We start from the raw sequence: 16487 nt of genomic DNA, 5'->3' as shown, positions 1-16487 counted from the left end.
GCGCCCGTCGCCTCCTCCTCCCTCCGTCACTGGAGTGCGAAAGCGCGGTGCTCCGCTCGCCCCCCCCCCCGCCCGGAATTAGGATTTGGCGCATCGACAGAAGCAGCGCGCAATCGTCGCCTTGATCAATATCCCGATAGTGACTCAGCACCCTGTCCGCCCCGACCCGGACTCACCATACTCGCATCTCCCCCGATTCGGCGCGCATTCGTGAGCACGCGGCGCTTAAAGGGGGGGGGGGTCTCTCAAAGCCCGGCTCGCGGCGCGAGTCGCCAAATGGCCACCGCCAGAGGTGGGCACCGCGAGAAGGGGGATTGAGTTTCCCTGCGCGCCGTTTCATCGGCGGCTCGGCGCTGCAGCGGCAGCGGCATTGACCTCACGGAGCCCTCGTCCGGTGTGCAGCGACGCGAGTTCGTGACTTGGTACGCGATTCCTCCTCCTAGCGCTGTGCCACTGCCGGGCCATGGCTGCAGGCGCTTGGGTTTGGTGGCGCGTGCCTCTCATTAAGTGCTCGGCGTGTGGATGGGGTTTCGCGGCTTGGGGGTGGGGTGGCTGCGGTGGTGGTGGAGGGGGCTCGGGGCCAGGAGGAGGATTGTGTACAGGCTGTCGTCAAAAGAAGCCGCACCTGCTGCTTAACAAGACACGCGCGTCCCCCACGCCCCTCCCCTTGCCACCCACCCCCGGGCGGCCCGTGCCGTCTGTGCGACGCGTGCCGCTTTGTGTGAATTCCCCCCCCGTCCCCCCCGGCTCCCCCCGGCTCCCCCCTCCCCCTCCACGCGGCACGCGTCCTCAGCCGCGCGGATCAGCGCGCACACAAAGACAAAGATCCCCCGTGTAGCCTTCACAGACTCTTGCGGCAAATGCTGTTAACGAGCAACTATGAAGGCCGCCACGGCACACGAACAAGGTGGCGTGGCCAGGATTCACACTCGGCCGCCTTTGTCTTCCCAGTGTTCGTGTTGAATTAACAATGCACCAAGCGCTCATTTAAAACTGAGTCGACTCTGATATCCGTCACCGGTTTCATCGCATTTGTCGGAACGCGCGACGCGCACCGTCTCGGCCCGTGGGTGTTGTGGGATGTTACAGCCGCGCCTCGTCATCATCCACGTGCCCACGGGCGCGGAGCCCTGGTGCCGGGACAGAGAGGTCGTGAGATCGGAACGGGTGCCCTCATTGTTTTGGGCGCAACTGGTCTCATCCCGTGGCTCTGAGCCAAGCGCCACGCGCCTGTCGCCCACTCGCTCTGGTTACCTGCGGGGCGGTGTCACAAAAGCGCCGCGTTTTGTGGAATCCGCACGTTAAAGATCACCCCACGCGCCCCTCTCGTGCTAAGACAAGTCCATGTTTCCACGTCGCACTAGCTACTCCTCATTCGAGGCTGAGTCGACCTAGGGGGAGACCCAGGACCGGCTCAGATAATCGTCACTGGTGTTGGTGTCCGTGAGAAGGAATCAAATTGGGGTCGCCAGGTTCATAGCGCAGCGCGCTAATCATTGCGCCACCGCTCCCCACACTCACTCACACGTGCCACTGAGGCTTCCGCGTGAATGCGAATCGGATGTCACATCACTTGATACGTTACCGGTGCATGTGCCGCGGAGCCGTGCACACCCGGCCTTGAGCCAGCGATGGACATTCCACTGTCCTGTGGCAGGGAGCAGGGGATCAAGTTTGAGGGGTGAGGGTTAGGCGGTTATGGCGGTCACGGATGAGTTAGCGAGCGTCATGGGTCGAGTGCGCACTGCTGCGTATCAGTCGACACGCGCGCGGTATATCGGGTTTATTTGTCGCTTTATGTAAATAACTGTACACGGTCTACGTGACGTGGGGACTGCGTGCCCTGCCTCACCCGAGACGCTCTCGCTGCCGGAGCCCCAGCCGTGACACCACAGGCAGCCGATTTCCGCGTCGATTCTCTGTGCCCAGAACCAGCAGCAGCTGCAGCGCCGTGCATCGTCCCCGGGCCGGGTTCCCGCGCGCCGCGGGGTCCGGGGATTCCTCCTCTCGGGCTGCAGATCTCACTGCAGACTCAGCTACCAGCTCCAACCCACTTGGAGTGCACTGTTCGTATCCCACTCCAGACTCAGCTACCAGATCCAATCCACTTGGAGTGCGCTGTTCGTATCCCACTGCAGACTCAGAGCTCACTCCAGACTCAGCTACCAGCTCCAACCCACTTGGAGTACACTGTTCGTATCCCACTGCAGACTCGACGCGTTGTGTTTGCAACGCGGGTTTTGTAACGCGTTATATCTGCGATGCGGTGTATCACCACGCGAAGTGCATTCCGATATGCGGTGTTGACTCGAGCTCTCTGGCCTCTCTAAGTGCTGTGGATTGCCAGAAACGTCGCTTATTTTTTGTACACTTTTTTTTTCAAGGTCGTGTTATTGCGAACTGTGTAGATTGTTGTTGTCTGTGCACCCCTGCCAGCGCAGCATCACCGAATAGCGCGTCCAGTCCGCGATGTTCGCCGGTGGCGGCTGGGAGCTGCCGCGAAGACTGGGACACAGAGAGGCGGGACACTGGCGGACAGCGTGGAACGACGCAGAGAGGCGCGCACTCGGATGGAGGGCGGAGCAACGTGGAGTGGGGGATCTTTAGAGCTTACGGACAGCGTCACGTTGGGCTCGGGGAAAGGTCTTCGTTGCTCCTCTGATTCCTCCAGTTTAAGTCAATATTGTGAGGATAGTCTTCGGAGAATGATGGTGACACGGAATGTGTCAGCCGAAGGCGAGGGGCACGCCCGGGGGAGGCCACCGCGGGCAAGTACCAGTGGCGAATATTTGAATCGGTCCTGGGCCTCCCCTAGGTCGACTGAGCCTCAAATTAGTAAATGGTGCGGTGTGTAAACATCAGCACTGGGGAAACAAAGGTGGCCGAGCGTGGTGCTGTCCACCCACCCACTCGTGTCCTGTGCCGGCCTTGATAGGTGCTCGCTAACAAGCGTTTGGCCCAGCAGTCTGTGTGGGCTACACGGGGGGTCTTTGTCTTTGTGTATTCAGGCCATTGAGGGCTGAGATCTCCTTCTTGCGAAGGAGCGAGCTGGAATGTGGCAACACGGGACCGTGAGGGATGACGACGGAGTGGCGAGGCCCCGATCCAGCAGTGGATAGACCTTGGCTGATGTTGGTTCTGTGAGATGTCAGAGGGTCCGGCTCAAACCCGGGAGGGCGAGTGAGGAAGTGAGTGAGGGAGGGAGGGAGTGAGTGAGTGAGTGAGGGTTCCACTCCCGCTCGGAGGTGGACTCAGCCCATCGTCCCTCCAGGCTCGTTTAAGTTACGACAGTTGTGGGGAATTCAATATTATGCGGCCATGGGAATGTGGAATTTCCACTTATAGGCCAGGGAGCGCCGCTGAAGAGCTCGTCACAGCGGGGAGACGCTCTCCGGAAGACGTTCTCTTTGGGTTTGAAATGGTAATTTCCCGTTCATGCAACATTGTGTTTAGGCAACTTTGTGTTGAGGCAGCTTTGTGTTGAGGCAACTCTGTGTTAAGGCAATTTTGTGTTGAGGCAACTTTGTGTTGAGACAACTTTGTGTTGAGGCAACTTTGTGTTGAGGCAACGTTACCTCTGTGCAATGAAGGCGGACACAGAGAGACTCGATCACTCTGTGTACTTGTGTTTAAAAGTTGAACCATGCAAAGGACACGTGTCTGAGTGTGTGGACACGGCGAGGTCACGTGTCTGAGCGTGTGGACACGGTGAGGTCACGTGTCTGAGTGTGTGCACACGGCGAGGTCACGTGTCTGAGTGTGTGGATCGACGCGCGCGCTCTGCTAGAGAGCACCATGCCGCCCAATGAGCCCTCCACGTCTCCCCCAGCGGGGGATTTCTCTTCTCGCCCTTTGAGGCTTCTCTCCGGGAGATCTGCCCCGGCCCACAGCGGAGAGCCGTCGCCCGGGGGTAGCGCAATTCTCATCCCGGTGCGAGCGGCTAATGAGCCCGCGCTAATGATGGCGGAGCGCGCTCGCCACGGCGCGGCGCCGGCTCCCGGGCCTCATTCGCCCGCCTCGCCAGCAGCTCGGTGCCCCGCGGGCCTCGCGTGGCCTCGACGACTCGCGGGGCCCCCGAGTGAGCGCCCCGCCGCCCGCTCACGCACGGAAACAGCCCGCGGCTGGCGTAGGGACGAGGTGCAAGCCCACTGTGACGAGATGCGCGTCTTCGTATTCACCACGCGATGCCCGTCGGAAGCTGGATATAAACGCACCCCTTCGCAGCCAGGCCAGCTGTGCTTGTATCCGCAGTAGGGTGCTTGTATTAGAAGTCCCCCATCGCCTCCCTCCACCCGTGCAATGTGACCGCGTGTTGCTTATGTCAGAACTGTGCTTATATGCGGTGTTCTCGTATCCAGCTCTCCGCTGGGTCTCAGCGTTGCTCGCGCATCTCGTGCATGGGACGCTGATCGTATCGCGTTCAGCGCGATGCGATCAGCGTCTAGGAGATGTTAACTACCTCGCCTGGTATACAGGAGGTCTTGAGTTCGATCCCGACCCTGACGCCTGCTGCTGTTTATTTGGAGTTTGGATGTCTCTGTCTCTCGCCGTGGTTGCGTGGATTTTTCTCCGGGTCCTCTGTTTTTCCCCCCGCCACATTTAGAATCAACGTCATGCGTTTCGAGTATTTGGCAGCTATAAATGTCCACATAGTAACAGCCGCTTCGTTGAGCTCTCATTTATGGCCAGGTCGCTTATGAAAAAGAGCTACACAGCTCAGTGGGCCTTACCTGGGCCACATCATCTGATGGACTGCGCATCACAGCTACGGCCCGAATGGGACGTCCCCTGGTCTGCTGGAATACGACTTCTTTAGCAGCAGCAGCAGCAGCAGCAGCAGAAGAATCAGATTTTTTTTTAAATATATACTGGATAAATCCGATGAGCTATGAACCTCTTTTTCACAGATGTCCAGTAGGGGCACGAGGTAAGAACGTTACAACAACAAACAATACAAAAAACACGATAGTAGTGCAAAGTACAAGAAAGGTAAACAAATCACCCAACACACAAACAAATAAAACACTAAACCATCCCCATCCTACCAGACAAAGTCCACTGAGGTATTCACTTATTTTTCAGAAGCGACCTGTCCATGACAAATGATAGCCCCACGAAGTGCTCGTCGTTCGAACATTTACAGCGCCCAAAACGAATCTGAATAATCTCGATCCACGTCAATTTAACAAAAAAACGTGGCCATGCCGTCGTGACGTCATCCACGGTGGATGCGCGCTCGCTACTGCCCCGGCGGGGGCCTCGGGTGACGTGGAGCTCCGCCGAGCGAGTTGCGGCGTCGCTGGTCGACGTCGTAGAGGCGAACGTCTTGAGTCGGGGGGGGGGGGGGTGTTACAATCCACGCGAGTTGGCTCAGCCATCGAACAAAGACGGCCGCCGCGTGGCAGCGATTTCAGGTGCGCTTCTGCGGCCGTCTGGAACGCGCTTCCTTCCGATATTAGGACGCCACTGGAGCAATTCACTTTTACATCACCTACATTGAAAACTCGTTTATTCAGAACAGTTTTTGCGTGTGTTTAGTTTGTTGTGCTCTCCCCGCATCTCCGATTAGCACGGTTGGCTACGTACCGATGCGAAAGAAGTTCAATGTACAGGACGGCACATACACGACTGTTTTGAGACGCTTTACAAGTATAGTATACAGACGCTGATAACACCACAAACCCGCCGCAGTCAGCCGGGACTCGACTGGCAAAGTGAGATCCCGTCTCGACTGGAGGAGGGAGGCTCGCTACAGTCCCGCTAGCACCGGGCGTCTTGAGACGCGGCTGCCCGGCACCCACGTGTTGAGACCCACGTGTTGAGACCCACGGCGTGTTTCCCCGCCTCACTGAAGGCGAGACACCTCGCAGCCCCATCAAAGCGGCGGCTCGGGGGGGAGGCTGTAAAACGCAGCGAGCAGTTGCGCTTGTGCGTAATAATTGCCGCTCAGCTGCCCGCGGAGACGCGGCAGGTGGAGGAGGAGAGGCGTGTGGAGCGCCACTGGCCCGAGACTCGCGGTGCTCGCAGCCTCCGTGCGAGCTGCTGCTGCTGCCCGCTGTGACGCGCGCGTGTGTCACTACACGTGTGTGTGTCACTACACATGTGTGTGTGTGTGTCACTACACGTGTGTGTGTGTGTGTCACTACACGTGGGTGTGTGTGTCACTACACGTGTGTGTGTCACTACACGTGTGTGTGTGTGTGTCACTACACGTGTGTGTATCACTACACGTGTGTGTGTCACTACACGTGTGTGTATCACTACACGTGTGTGTGTCACTACACATGTGTGTGTCACTACACGTGTGTGTATCACTACACGTGTGTGTGTGTGTGTGTCACTACACGTGGGTGTGTGTGTGTCACTACACGTGTGTGCGTGTGTGTCACTACACGTGTGTGTGTGTCACTACACGTGTGCGTGTGTCACTACACGTGTGTTTGTGTGTGTGTGTCACTACACGTGTGTGTGTCACTACACGTGTGCGTGTGTCACTACACGTGTGTGAGTCAAGATCGGCCTCTATGGAGGAGGCTCGTGAAGAAGGCTACTGGGGGCAGTTGGAGGCAGTCGCCTTCCAGCAACAACGGAGGGCAGAGGAGCGACGCTCACAACAACGAGCGGAGCGCCGGGCGGTTAAAACGCAGAAAGTTGGCATAGTAGGGTTCACAGGTGGTGCATCGGCCACTCGTCTCAATCAGCCAACACATGGCACCTGGGTCTGTCCTCTGACCTGCCGAACGGGCGTTCGACACTTCACGTGGCCTGAACGTGCACATAGCCTGGCACAAGCGCCGTGGTGACGTCACCGCCACTTACTGGCGAATGGCGGTTGTTGTTGTGTGTGCGTGACTACACATGTGTGTGTAGATACGTGGGGCTACACTTTGTTTTTGTGATTTCATGCACTTGCAGTAAGGATAGAGATTTACCGAGAAGTTCTGAATTCCGTTGACCCACCTTGGACCTTCCTCGACGTGCTCGTTACAGCAGGGAGAGTCTTTGGGTCTCTGAGTCTATGGATATCTGTGTGAGTCTATGGGTCTCTGTCTGAGTCTACACGTGCTATCAGTTACCCGATAAATTATCGCATCACCACAAGAACAACGAGAATGATGACGTGTCACATTGTATGTGTTTTTTCTACTTCATTGGGCTGTGTGCATGTGTGAGTACGTGTGTGTGCATATGAATGCATGTGCGCACGGCTCCACGTGTGTGCGTTAGGGGGTGTGTACGTGCGTATGTGCGCACGCGTGTGTGATGTTGAGGAGCGGTGGTGTAACGGTTAGCGCGCCGCGCTACGAACCTGGCGAACCGAGTTCGATTCCTGCTCACGGCCAACACCAGTGATGATTATCTGAACCTGTCCCGGGCCTCCCCTAGGTCGACCAAATGAGTACCTGGTGCGGTGTGTAAAAGCATCGCCACTGGGAAGACAACGACGGTCGGGCGTGGTGCTGGCCACCCACCCACTCATGTACCGTGCCGGCCTTCATAGGGTGCTACTCGCTAACAGCACTTGCCCCAACAGTCTGTTAGGGCTACACGGGGGATCTTTGTCTTTGATGTTGGGCGCGGCGCGGATGGTGTTTTTGTCCGATGGCATATGTCGGGTTAACGCGGCGGGGGGCACTCCCGCGGGGTGGAGGGTGGGGGTAATGACCGCGTGCGTGCAGGGAGGGGCAGGGGGCGAACACAGCAGCAGCAGCAGCCACGTGCAGCGCGTGGTGCGAGCAGCCGGAGCGTGCTGCTGCTGCTGCTGTGCAGGGCTCGCACACACACACACGTGTACACACACACGTGTACACACACGCGAGTGTATACACACACACACGTGTACACACACACACGTGTACACACACGCGCGTGAACACAAAGATCTCCCGTATAGCCTTTAACAGACTGTTGGGGCAAGTGCTGTTAGCGATCACCTATAAAGGCCGGCACGGGACACAAAAGGGGGTGGCTGGCCAGCACCACGCCTGATCGCCTTTGTCTCCCCCGTGGCGATGTTTACACATCACACCAGGCACTGTATTCACTTGAGGCTGAGTCTACGTACAGGAGGCTCAAAGACGGTTCAGATAATCGTCGCCGATGTCAGCTGTCGTATGTGACACGCATCTGTAAAGAAAGGAGCTGTATAGTTCATCGAATTCCTCCAGTAAGGATAAATATTCTGATTCTGAACTCGGGTCGCCGGGTTCGTAGCGCAGCGGGGTCAAGCGCTACATTCTCACCATCACCACCATCACCACCGTCACCACCGTCAACCACCGTGATCACCATCACCACCGTCACCACCATCAACCACCGTGATCACCATCACCACCATCACCACCATCACCACCATCAACCACCGTGATCACCATCACCACCATCACCACCGTCACCACCATCAACCACCGTGATCACCATCACCACCGTCACCGCCGTCACCACCTACAACCACCGCCACTCGGCCATCAGGGAGCTCGCCGCCTGTTCGCAAGCAGCGGACTCTGCCTCGCGTCGTGTCCGCTGTGAACCCGGCAGTCGCTGCAGCCTCCGTCTCGCATGGCGGAGGAGCGCAACGACCCCAACGTGGGCCGGGGCGCACCGCAGCCTCGTCTCCACCACCGCGGCCTCGTCTCTACCACCGCGGGAGGTCCCCGAGGGCACGGGAGGGCTCCACGCTCGCTCTGCTCTGAAGGCGGCAGCCAGCAGCAGCTGGATTCACAACCCGAGGGACGGGGATTTGTAGTTGCCGCTCAGTTCACGTCCATAGGGAAGAGTCCGAGTACGCCAGGACTCGACAGCTAAGCAGAGTTAAGCCTGGTGGGTACTCGGATGGGTGACCACCACCACCACCAGGGCTTGCCGGGTGTTGTAGGCGTGGAGCTGCGAGGTGGGTAGGAGAATGGCAGTGCTGATAATCTCCACCTCGCTTGCCCGGAGGGATTTCTCCGCGTTCTCTGTCTCAGAAGAGAACCGAATCCCAACTCCCGCTCATGGCATTGGCGAAACTCCTCGATGTGACAACACCCTCCCCAAGAAGGATCATCACACTGCATGAGGCGGCTGCTGCTGCTGCTGCTGTGACCAAGCCTGCTCCTACCTCCACGTGTCACACCTTGTGTGTCTGTGTGTGGCTGTGTGTGTCTATGTGTATAGGTGCTCTCTAACAGCACTTACCCCAACAGTATGTTAAGGCTATACAGGAGATATTTGTCTTTGTGTCTGCGTGACAAATGGGTAGCCCCATGCGCGACAACCCCGGACACCCGAGTTCGATTATCTGAACCGGTTCTGGGCATCCCGTAGGCCGACTCAGCCTCAAATGAATACCTGGTATACGGTGTATAAACATCAGCACTCGGGAGACAAAAGCGGCCGAGTCGTGGTGCTGGCCACCCACCCCTTCGTGTGCCGTGCCCAACTTCATATCCGTTACCCGATAACAGAAACTTGCCCCAAAAGTATTCAAAATAATATACGGGGGATAGTTGTTGTATATGTAGCGGTATGTGTTGTGTAAACATCGCGGATAAGATTATATCTGTGGGAGTATCTATGTTTATGTACACGCGTGTTTGTGTGTAGGCACATGCTGGTATTCGCGTATGCATATGTCTATGTCGGTCTTACATGGGGGAGACGTGCGTGGCTGTCCGCACACGTGTGTACGGGGGTGGGGGACAGCCCTGGCGCGTGTACACACACACACGGCGTCTGTCTGTGTGTGTGTACGTGTGTGTAGTGTAAATCCCTGGCGCGTGTACACACACACGCACACGGCGTCTGTGTGTCTACGTGTGGGGTGTAAATCCCTGGCGCGTGTACACACACACACGCGGTGTGTGTCTGTGTGTGTGTACGTGTGGGGTGTAAATCCCTGGCGCGTGTACACACACATGCACACGCGGTGTGTGTCTGTGTGTGTATACGTGTGGGGTGTAAATCCCTGGCGCGTGTACACACACATGCACACGCGGTGTGTGTCTGTGTGTATACGTGTGGGGTGTAAATCCCTGGCGCGTTTACACACACACACGCGGTGTGTGTCTGTGTGTGTGTGGACACGCTCCGCGAGTCGTGTTCACAAACAAACGCATTGCTTGGTGATACCACATTGGCGGCGGTGTAACAACAGACGCATTGACAAGGGTCATTGGCCGAAACGTCGTCTATAACACACGTGCTTCATGATCAGGCCCACGGGTGTTGCCGACGATCGTGCCGAGGCTGTGGTCGCGCTCCGTGTAGGTTCGTTTGGTGAGCGTGCGATTTGACCGGCCTCTTGCGAGTGATGACCCCCCTTCCCTCCCTCCCCCTGCTCTTTAACGTCCACGTTAAAACACACGCCACGCTTTGGTATTTTCCCGCAGAAATTAGCGGCCAGCTGTGGGAATCCGAGCGTCGGCTCCGTGCAAACTCCTCCTCCTCATCCCCCGCGACCACGGAGGGCGGCGAGTCGGGCTCCCCGTGTGCGTACGTGCCGTGCCGCCCTTCATAGGGGCTCGCTAACCGCGCTTGCCCCTACAGTCTGTTACGGGAGATCTTTGTCTTTTTATCTAGGAGCGGTGGTGTAGCGGTTTGGGCGCTGCTCTACGAACCCGGCGAACCGAGTTTGATTCCAGCTCACGGACAACACCCGTGACGATTATCTGAACCGGTCATGGGCCTCTCCTAGGTCGACTCAGCCTCAAATCAGTGCCTTCTGCGGTGTGTAAACATCGTCACTAGGGAGACAAAGGCGGCCGGGCGTGGTACTGGCCATTCATCCGCTCGAGTGCCGTGCCGCCCTTCATAGATGCTCGCGATCAGCCCTTGCCCCAAATGGTCTGCGTGGGCTACACGGAGGATCTTTGCCTGTGTGTGTGTGTGATCGCACGAGTGTGTATCTACACGTGTGTGTGTGTGTGTATGTGTGTATCTACACGTGTGTGTGTATCTACACGTGTGTGTATGTGTGTATCTACACGTGTGTGTTTGTGTGTTAGTATCTAGGAAGCCACTGACTGGAGCTATGTACTTTCAAATCTAGATTGAAACGTCATTCCTTTAGTTTGTTGCTCTTCTCCCGCACCTCCGATTAGCACGGTTGGCTACGTACGGTGCGAAAGAAGTTCAACATACAGACGTGTCTGTACATGTATCTTTACGTGTGTATGTGTATTTGTATATACTCGTGTGTGTATCTACACATGTATGTATGTGTGGCTACATGTGGGTGTATGTATCTACACGTGTGTGTATGTATGTGTCTACATGTGTGTGTATCTACACGTGTGTATGTGTATATACATGTGTATGTGTGTTGATATATGGGTGTGTGTCTACGAAACCTGCTACCTGGCGCTCGCTTCCCCGCCGCCACGGCTAACATCAGTGGCAATCAAAACGTGCGCTCCACCCTCTCCGCGTGTCTCTCTGGGACCGTGCGCACCGCAGCGCTGCCGACACTGAGCCGGTTGGGCGCAGGGATGCAGAGGCCAACCGCTCCGACGCCCTTCGGCCTTCATAGGTGTTCGCTAACACCAGTCCCCCCCCCCTATCTGTGGGGGGTAGGGTGGGGGGTGTGGGGGTGTGGGGGTAGGGGTGGGGTGGGGGCTGTGCCCGCTGCCACGTGCCGGCTGCGCGTCGCTCGCGTCCGACCCCCACCGCCACGCGGCCTCTGCGTTGGCGCCGAGTGTTAGAATTTACGCGCTTATTAAATTAACGACGTTTCGCTCCTTTTGCTGCTGTTGTTGTAGTAACTTAGCGCTTGCTCGCGAACAAATGGCGACCCGGGTGCGAAGGGGGTGACACCTCCCCCGCCCCCAGCGACGCGTGCCCCGCGCGTCAATAAATCTCGCGCCTTCACGACGCGCGCGCGCGCGGACGACGCGGTCTCGGCAGGGGCACGTGGAATGGCCCCCCCCCACCCCAGCGCCACTGAACACCGCCCAATGTAGGCTTGAGGCACCGTGTCTCCCCTCGCTGTACACACACGCAGTGCCCGCTCCGCAGACGGCGTCTGCACGGAGCCCGCTCACCCATCTCGGGTTCTGTTCAAGTGAAATGCCGCCGGTGCACGTTGCTCCAGAGGGCCCCAAGACGGGCACAAGATGAGTTGTAAGCATCGCCACCATCAGCCACGGTTGGTCAAGGTGCTGAAGTGTCCGAAACAACGCACACAGCTTCGTGCCCACGCGGGTGTCAGCCACACGAGTGTATGCAGGGGTCTTAATTGCCTGCTCATCACATCATTACCTCCAGCCGGGCTCGATAAAAATGATGAGGAAATCAACAGTCTGTTGTCCTATGGATACACCGGCGTCCGCCATGGGAATGTGGAATACCCACCAGTGGCTCAGGGCTCTAAACGGGACATGCGCACCGCCTCGGTGATTATTTGAGCTGAAAATCACGCGCGCGTTCTGTGAAGCTCCCGGCTGAGGACGCAACGCCTCGGCTCGCCAGTCCCGCGACAGACTCTGCGCGGGGGCTGTCGGTGCCAAGTTCCACCTCGAGTCCGGAATTCCCGTCCCGCCTGGAAGGATTTTAATTTTGTCCCCGGCGGGCGAGCTCCACTGAGAAGACGACGACGAACGGAGCGCTGTCTGACGCACGAGCGCAGTCGCGGCGCCGTGCGAGATTCCCAAAGGGATTCGTCGTTTCTCGGTGAAGCGGAATCCCACATTGTAGAGGAGTGCATTTGCGGGTCCGGAGGCACGGGGCTCGCGTGTCCGGGGGTCACCCACACGGGGCCCGGCTCGCCACGCGTGCCGCGTGCCGCCCGCGCCTTCCCTCCCTCCTCCGTGTTTATTTACAAAACAAACTCGGGAGCGATGCAGGCGGAATGCAGGGAGAGCCTCGCGCACGCTGGGCTCGAGCCACGGGGCTCCTCTTTTCCTGGAGCGACGTTTGCATCCCCCAAAGGGGTCTCGCCTTCTGTCACCCGCCCTGCCCCCACCCCGCACGCAGCCCCTCCCCCCCGCCCCCTCATCTACATCGCGCAGCCATTATCCTCGCCACACGGCGCGAGCCTCCCTCCTCCCACCCCACCCACACCTCCCCCCACCTCGCTTCTTCCACCCCCCACCGAGATCCCCCCCACCCTCCCTGCCCCCCACGCGCCCTCCCTCCCCCTCCTCTCACCTGCCGGCCGGATGGTGCGGCCGGGGCACGTGGCCGCCGACAATCCCCCCCCCTCCTCGCACCCCCCCCCCCCTCGCGCCGCACGCAGAGCTCCCTGGGCAGGAGCCGCGAGGTGGCGGTGACGTCACCACGGTGCTTGCGCCAGGCTGGGTGCGCCTCGAGGTCGCGTGAAGTGTGGGGAAGCTCTCTGCTAGCAGGTGCCAAGTGGTTGGCTGACTGAGGTGACTGGCAGATGCATCGAATTTGCTCCCCACTGAGCCAACTCGCTGCGCCTTATCCGCCCGGCGCTCTGAGTGTTGTTGTAAGCGTCGCTCCTCTGGCCTCCGCTGTTGTCGGAGGGCGACTGCCTCCAACTGCCCAGTAGCAGCAACGTCCTTCACGAGCCTCCTCCACAGGGGCCGATCTTGACCCCGCTGTTACCAGTCATCGACAAGTCCACTCAGCTCCACATCCCCTTGTACCACATCACACACAATCGCATATACGCGGGGCTTCACTCAGTCTCGATATACACACACGCACGTGTCTGTAGCCCAGCAGCATCTTGGCTTTGCGGACCAACATCGTCAAGTCGCATTTTGTTCAAGCACGAAACTCTTGGAGAGGTTTCGACATGTCGGGGATTCATCAGCAGTCAGGCTTGGTAAACGAATGCCACCGGATTGCCAGATGTTATTGGCAACAGCACTCCGTGTAACCTCTGGGGCCCCGTGCATCCGCGGCAGGCTCCCTCTTCTCCAGCGAGGCAGCTGCAAGCGTTCCCGTGTTACTCTGTGCACGGCAAGATAGCGCACTCGGCTATGAACCCGGCCACCCGAGTTCGATTCCCATCCACGACTAACATCAATAATCCAGGCTGTCGTGCTTCATCCCTCACCAATCACCACTGACCGAGTTGGTGAAGTATGGTCATACAACCCTACCCCCCCCCCCCCCCTCAGATCGAAACGGCGTGAGGAGGCCTTCATCCAGCAGCGATCGTCAGAAGCTGCGCAACGCAGACGCCGATCCCGCGAGGGAGCTGGGCCGCCGCGGAAGCGAAATGTTAACTCCCTCGCCCGGTATACAGGAGGTTCGTGAGCTCAGTCACAACCCCGACGGCGCCTCGGGTCATCAGCCACGGACGAGGGGCCTCGCCAGCCACACTCTGCGGCTGCGCTCTCACCGTCGGGGAGGTCGTCTCTGTCGCAGCCCCAGTCGCGAGCGGCGTGCGCGCGTGGAGGCCGTCACGGGATTTGCTGGGCGGTGGGGCCACCTTCATATCCCCCCCAGCCCTCAACAAGCTGCCTCTCTCCCTCTCGCAATCGTCAACAAGAAAAGTGCGAGCTGCTGCTGCTACTGTAATTTCCTGTCGCACCTGCAATATCGGACACGGGTTGATTCATGCACGTGGCATGAATCCAGCTTTGTACGCCTACCGATGAACTCACCCGTGCTCCGTTGCGTAGCTCAGTTCACGTGCCAACCAATTCGGTCCATTATCCTGTACTTAGCCAGGTGAGGTGCCCATTCAGGTTCGCTTCTACTCGGTTAGACACGGGTGTCTGCAAGTATATAGGGGCAGTTTCAATGACAACGCTACGTTTGTCCGGATTTATATTTGCTTCGTTGCTGTTACTTTATTTTATTTGTTTATAATGTCGTCATCTTGGTGACCCAGGGGTCACCCTTGCAAAAGAGACTCGATCCTGGTCCCTTGAGGTCTCTCAGCCTGTTCAACAAAACCAGCACGAGCTTGCTTCTCTTCCTGCTGCAGCGCATGCCGCATGGACTTGCGCGTGCGCAGCGTCATCATCTGTGTTGCTGCGTGTTCACTGGGTGTGATAGTCGTCGTGTACGTTCAAAGGGGCACACTGCACGTTATAGATGAAAGATGTTGTGTGTATAGGTGTCTCGCCTGTGTGTTGTGTGTGTTTCGCGTGTGTGTGTGGTGTGTGTGTTGTGTGTGTGTTGTGTGTATGTTGGGTGTGGGTGTGCTGTGTGTATTGTTTGTGTGTGTGTTGTGTGTATATTGTGTGTGCTGTGTGTGTGTTGTGTGTATGTTGGGTTTGTTGTGTGTGTTGTGTGTGCTGTGTGTATGTTGTATGCATTGTTTGTGTGTGGTGTGTGTGCGGTGTGTGTGTTGTGTGTGTTGTGTGTGCTGTGTGTATGTTGTGTGTGTTGTTTGTGTGTGGTGTGTGTGTGTTGTGTGTGTTGTGTGTTGTGTGTTGTGTGTGCTGTGTGTATGTTGTGTGTGTTGTTTGTGTGTGGTGTGTGTGTGTTGTGTGTGTGTTGTTTGTTGTGTGTGTGTTGTGTGTGAGTGTTGTGTGTGCTGTGTGTGCTGTGTGTATGTTGTGTGTGTGTGTTGTGTGTGTTATGTGTATGTTGCGTGTGTATTGTTTGTGTGTGTATTGTTTGTGTGTGTTGTGTGTGCCCTGGTTGTGGGTGGAGGAGTGTCTCGACACCCATTGTGTAAAGTGCCGTTAAAGCTGAACTGAACTGTTTTATTTTACCCGGTAAGGCCCAATGAGAAATTTCGAAATTCGCATCCCGCACGTCACCAATATCTCCAAACCCTGGACACCCTTGTTCCATCCCAAGGAAATACGTACTTTGTTGAACTTCTTTGGCACCGTCCGTAGGCAACCGTGCTAATCAGATGTGCGGCGGAAGGACAATAAACTAAACACAGAACAAGCAGTTATAAATAAATTAGTTTACATTGCGAGTAATGTTCAATTGTGGGATTGATTAAAGTTGGCCGACACCAACTCCAACAGCCTGCTCTTGCAAGCGTCACAGGACCCCTGCCGATGGCCCTGCAGAATCTGACGGGAGCTTGTGGCTGAGAACCGCGTGCTGTGTCAAGAGCAAGGGTGACAACCACGAGCCACTCCATTGAGCCGAGGCCCTACACGCACGCGCACATTCGTGTGGCTCCGCGAGTAGAGCGGTGTAGGGCAACCTGCATGGTTAATGCAGCGCGATTACCAATTGGGTGTGAGCGGTAGTGCAACGAGTAATAGCGCAGTGCGCTGCGAACTCGGTGATCTGAGTTTGATTCCTGGCTGCGGCTCGCATTAGTGGCACCGGCCTTGGGCATCCACTTCGCCAAACCTCGACTGACCCGCGTGGTGAAGTACGGTCGAGCAACTCCCATGACTGACGTGGAGTGGGGGCCTTCATCCAGCTGTGGAGCTGTGGATTGACAAAGGATAGTGATGACAGAGGGGTGCTTGGGACCCGTCCAGATATCGCTCGCCACTTTTGTGAACCGTGTCCAGGAATCGACCTCGGGTCGCTGGGTTCGTAGTGCAGCGAGGTCAACACAGCGCGCACCACACCCACGACTCCAACGCGATACCCTCAAGTCAGAGTGATGT

This window comes from Lethenteron reissneri, chromosome 41, assembly GCF_015708825.2.
Source record: "Lethenteron reissneri isolate LAM-NWPU_2019-01 chromosome 41, ASM1570882v1, whole genome shotgun sequence".
Taxonomy (NCBI): Eukaryota; Metazoa; Chordata; class Hyperoartia; order Petromyzontiformes; family Petromyzontidae; genus Lethenteron; species Lethenteron reissneri.
This window is presented reverse-complemented; position numbering follows the sequence as displayed.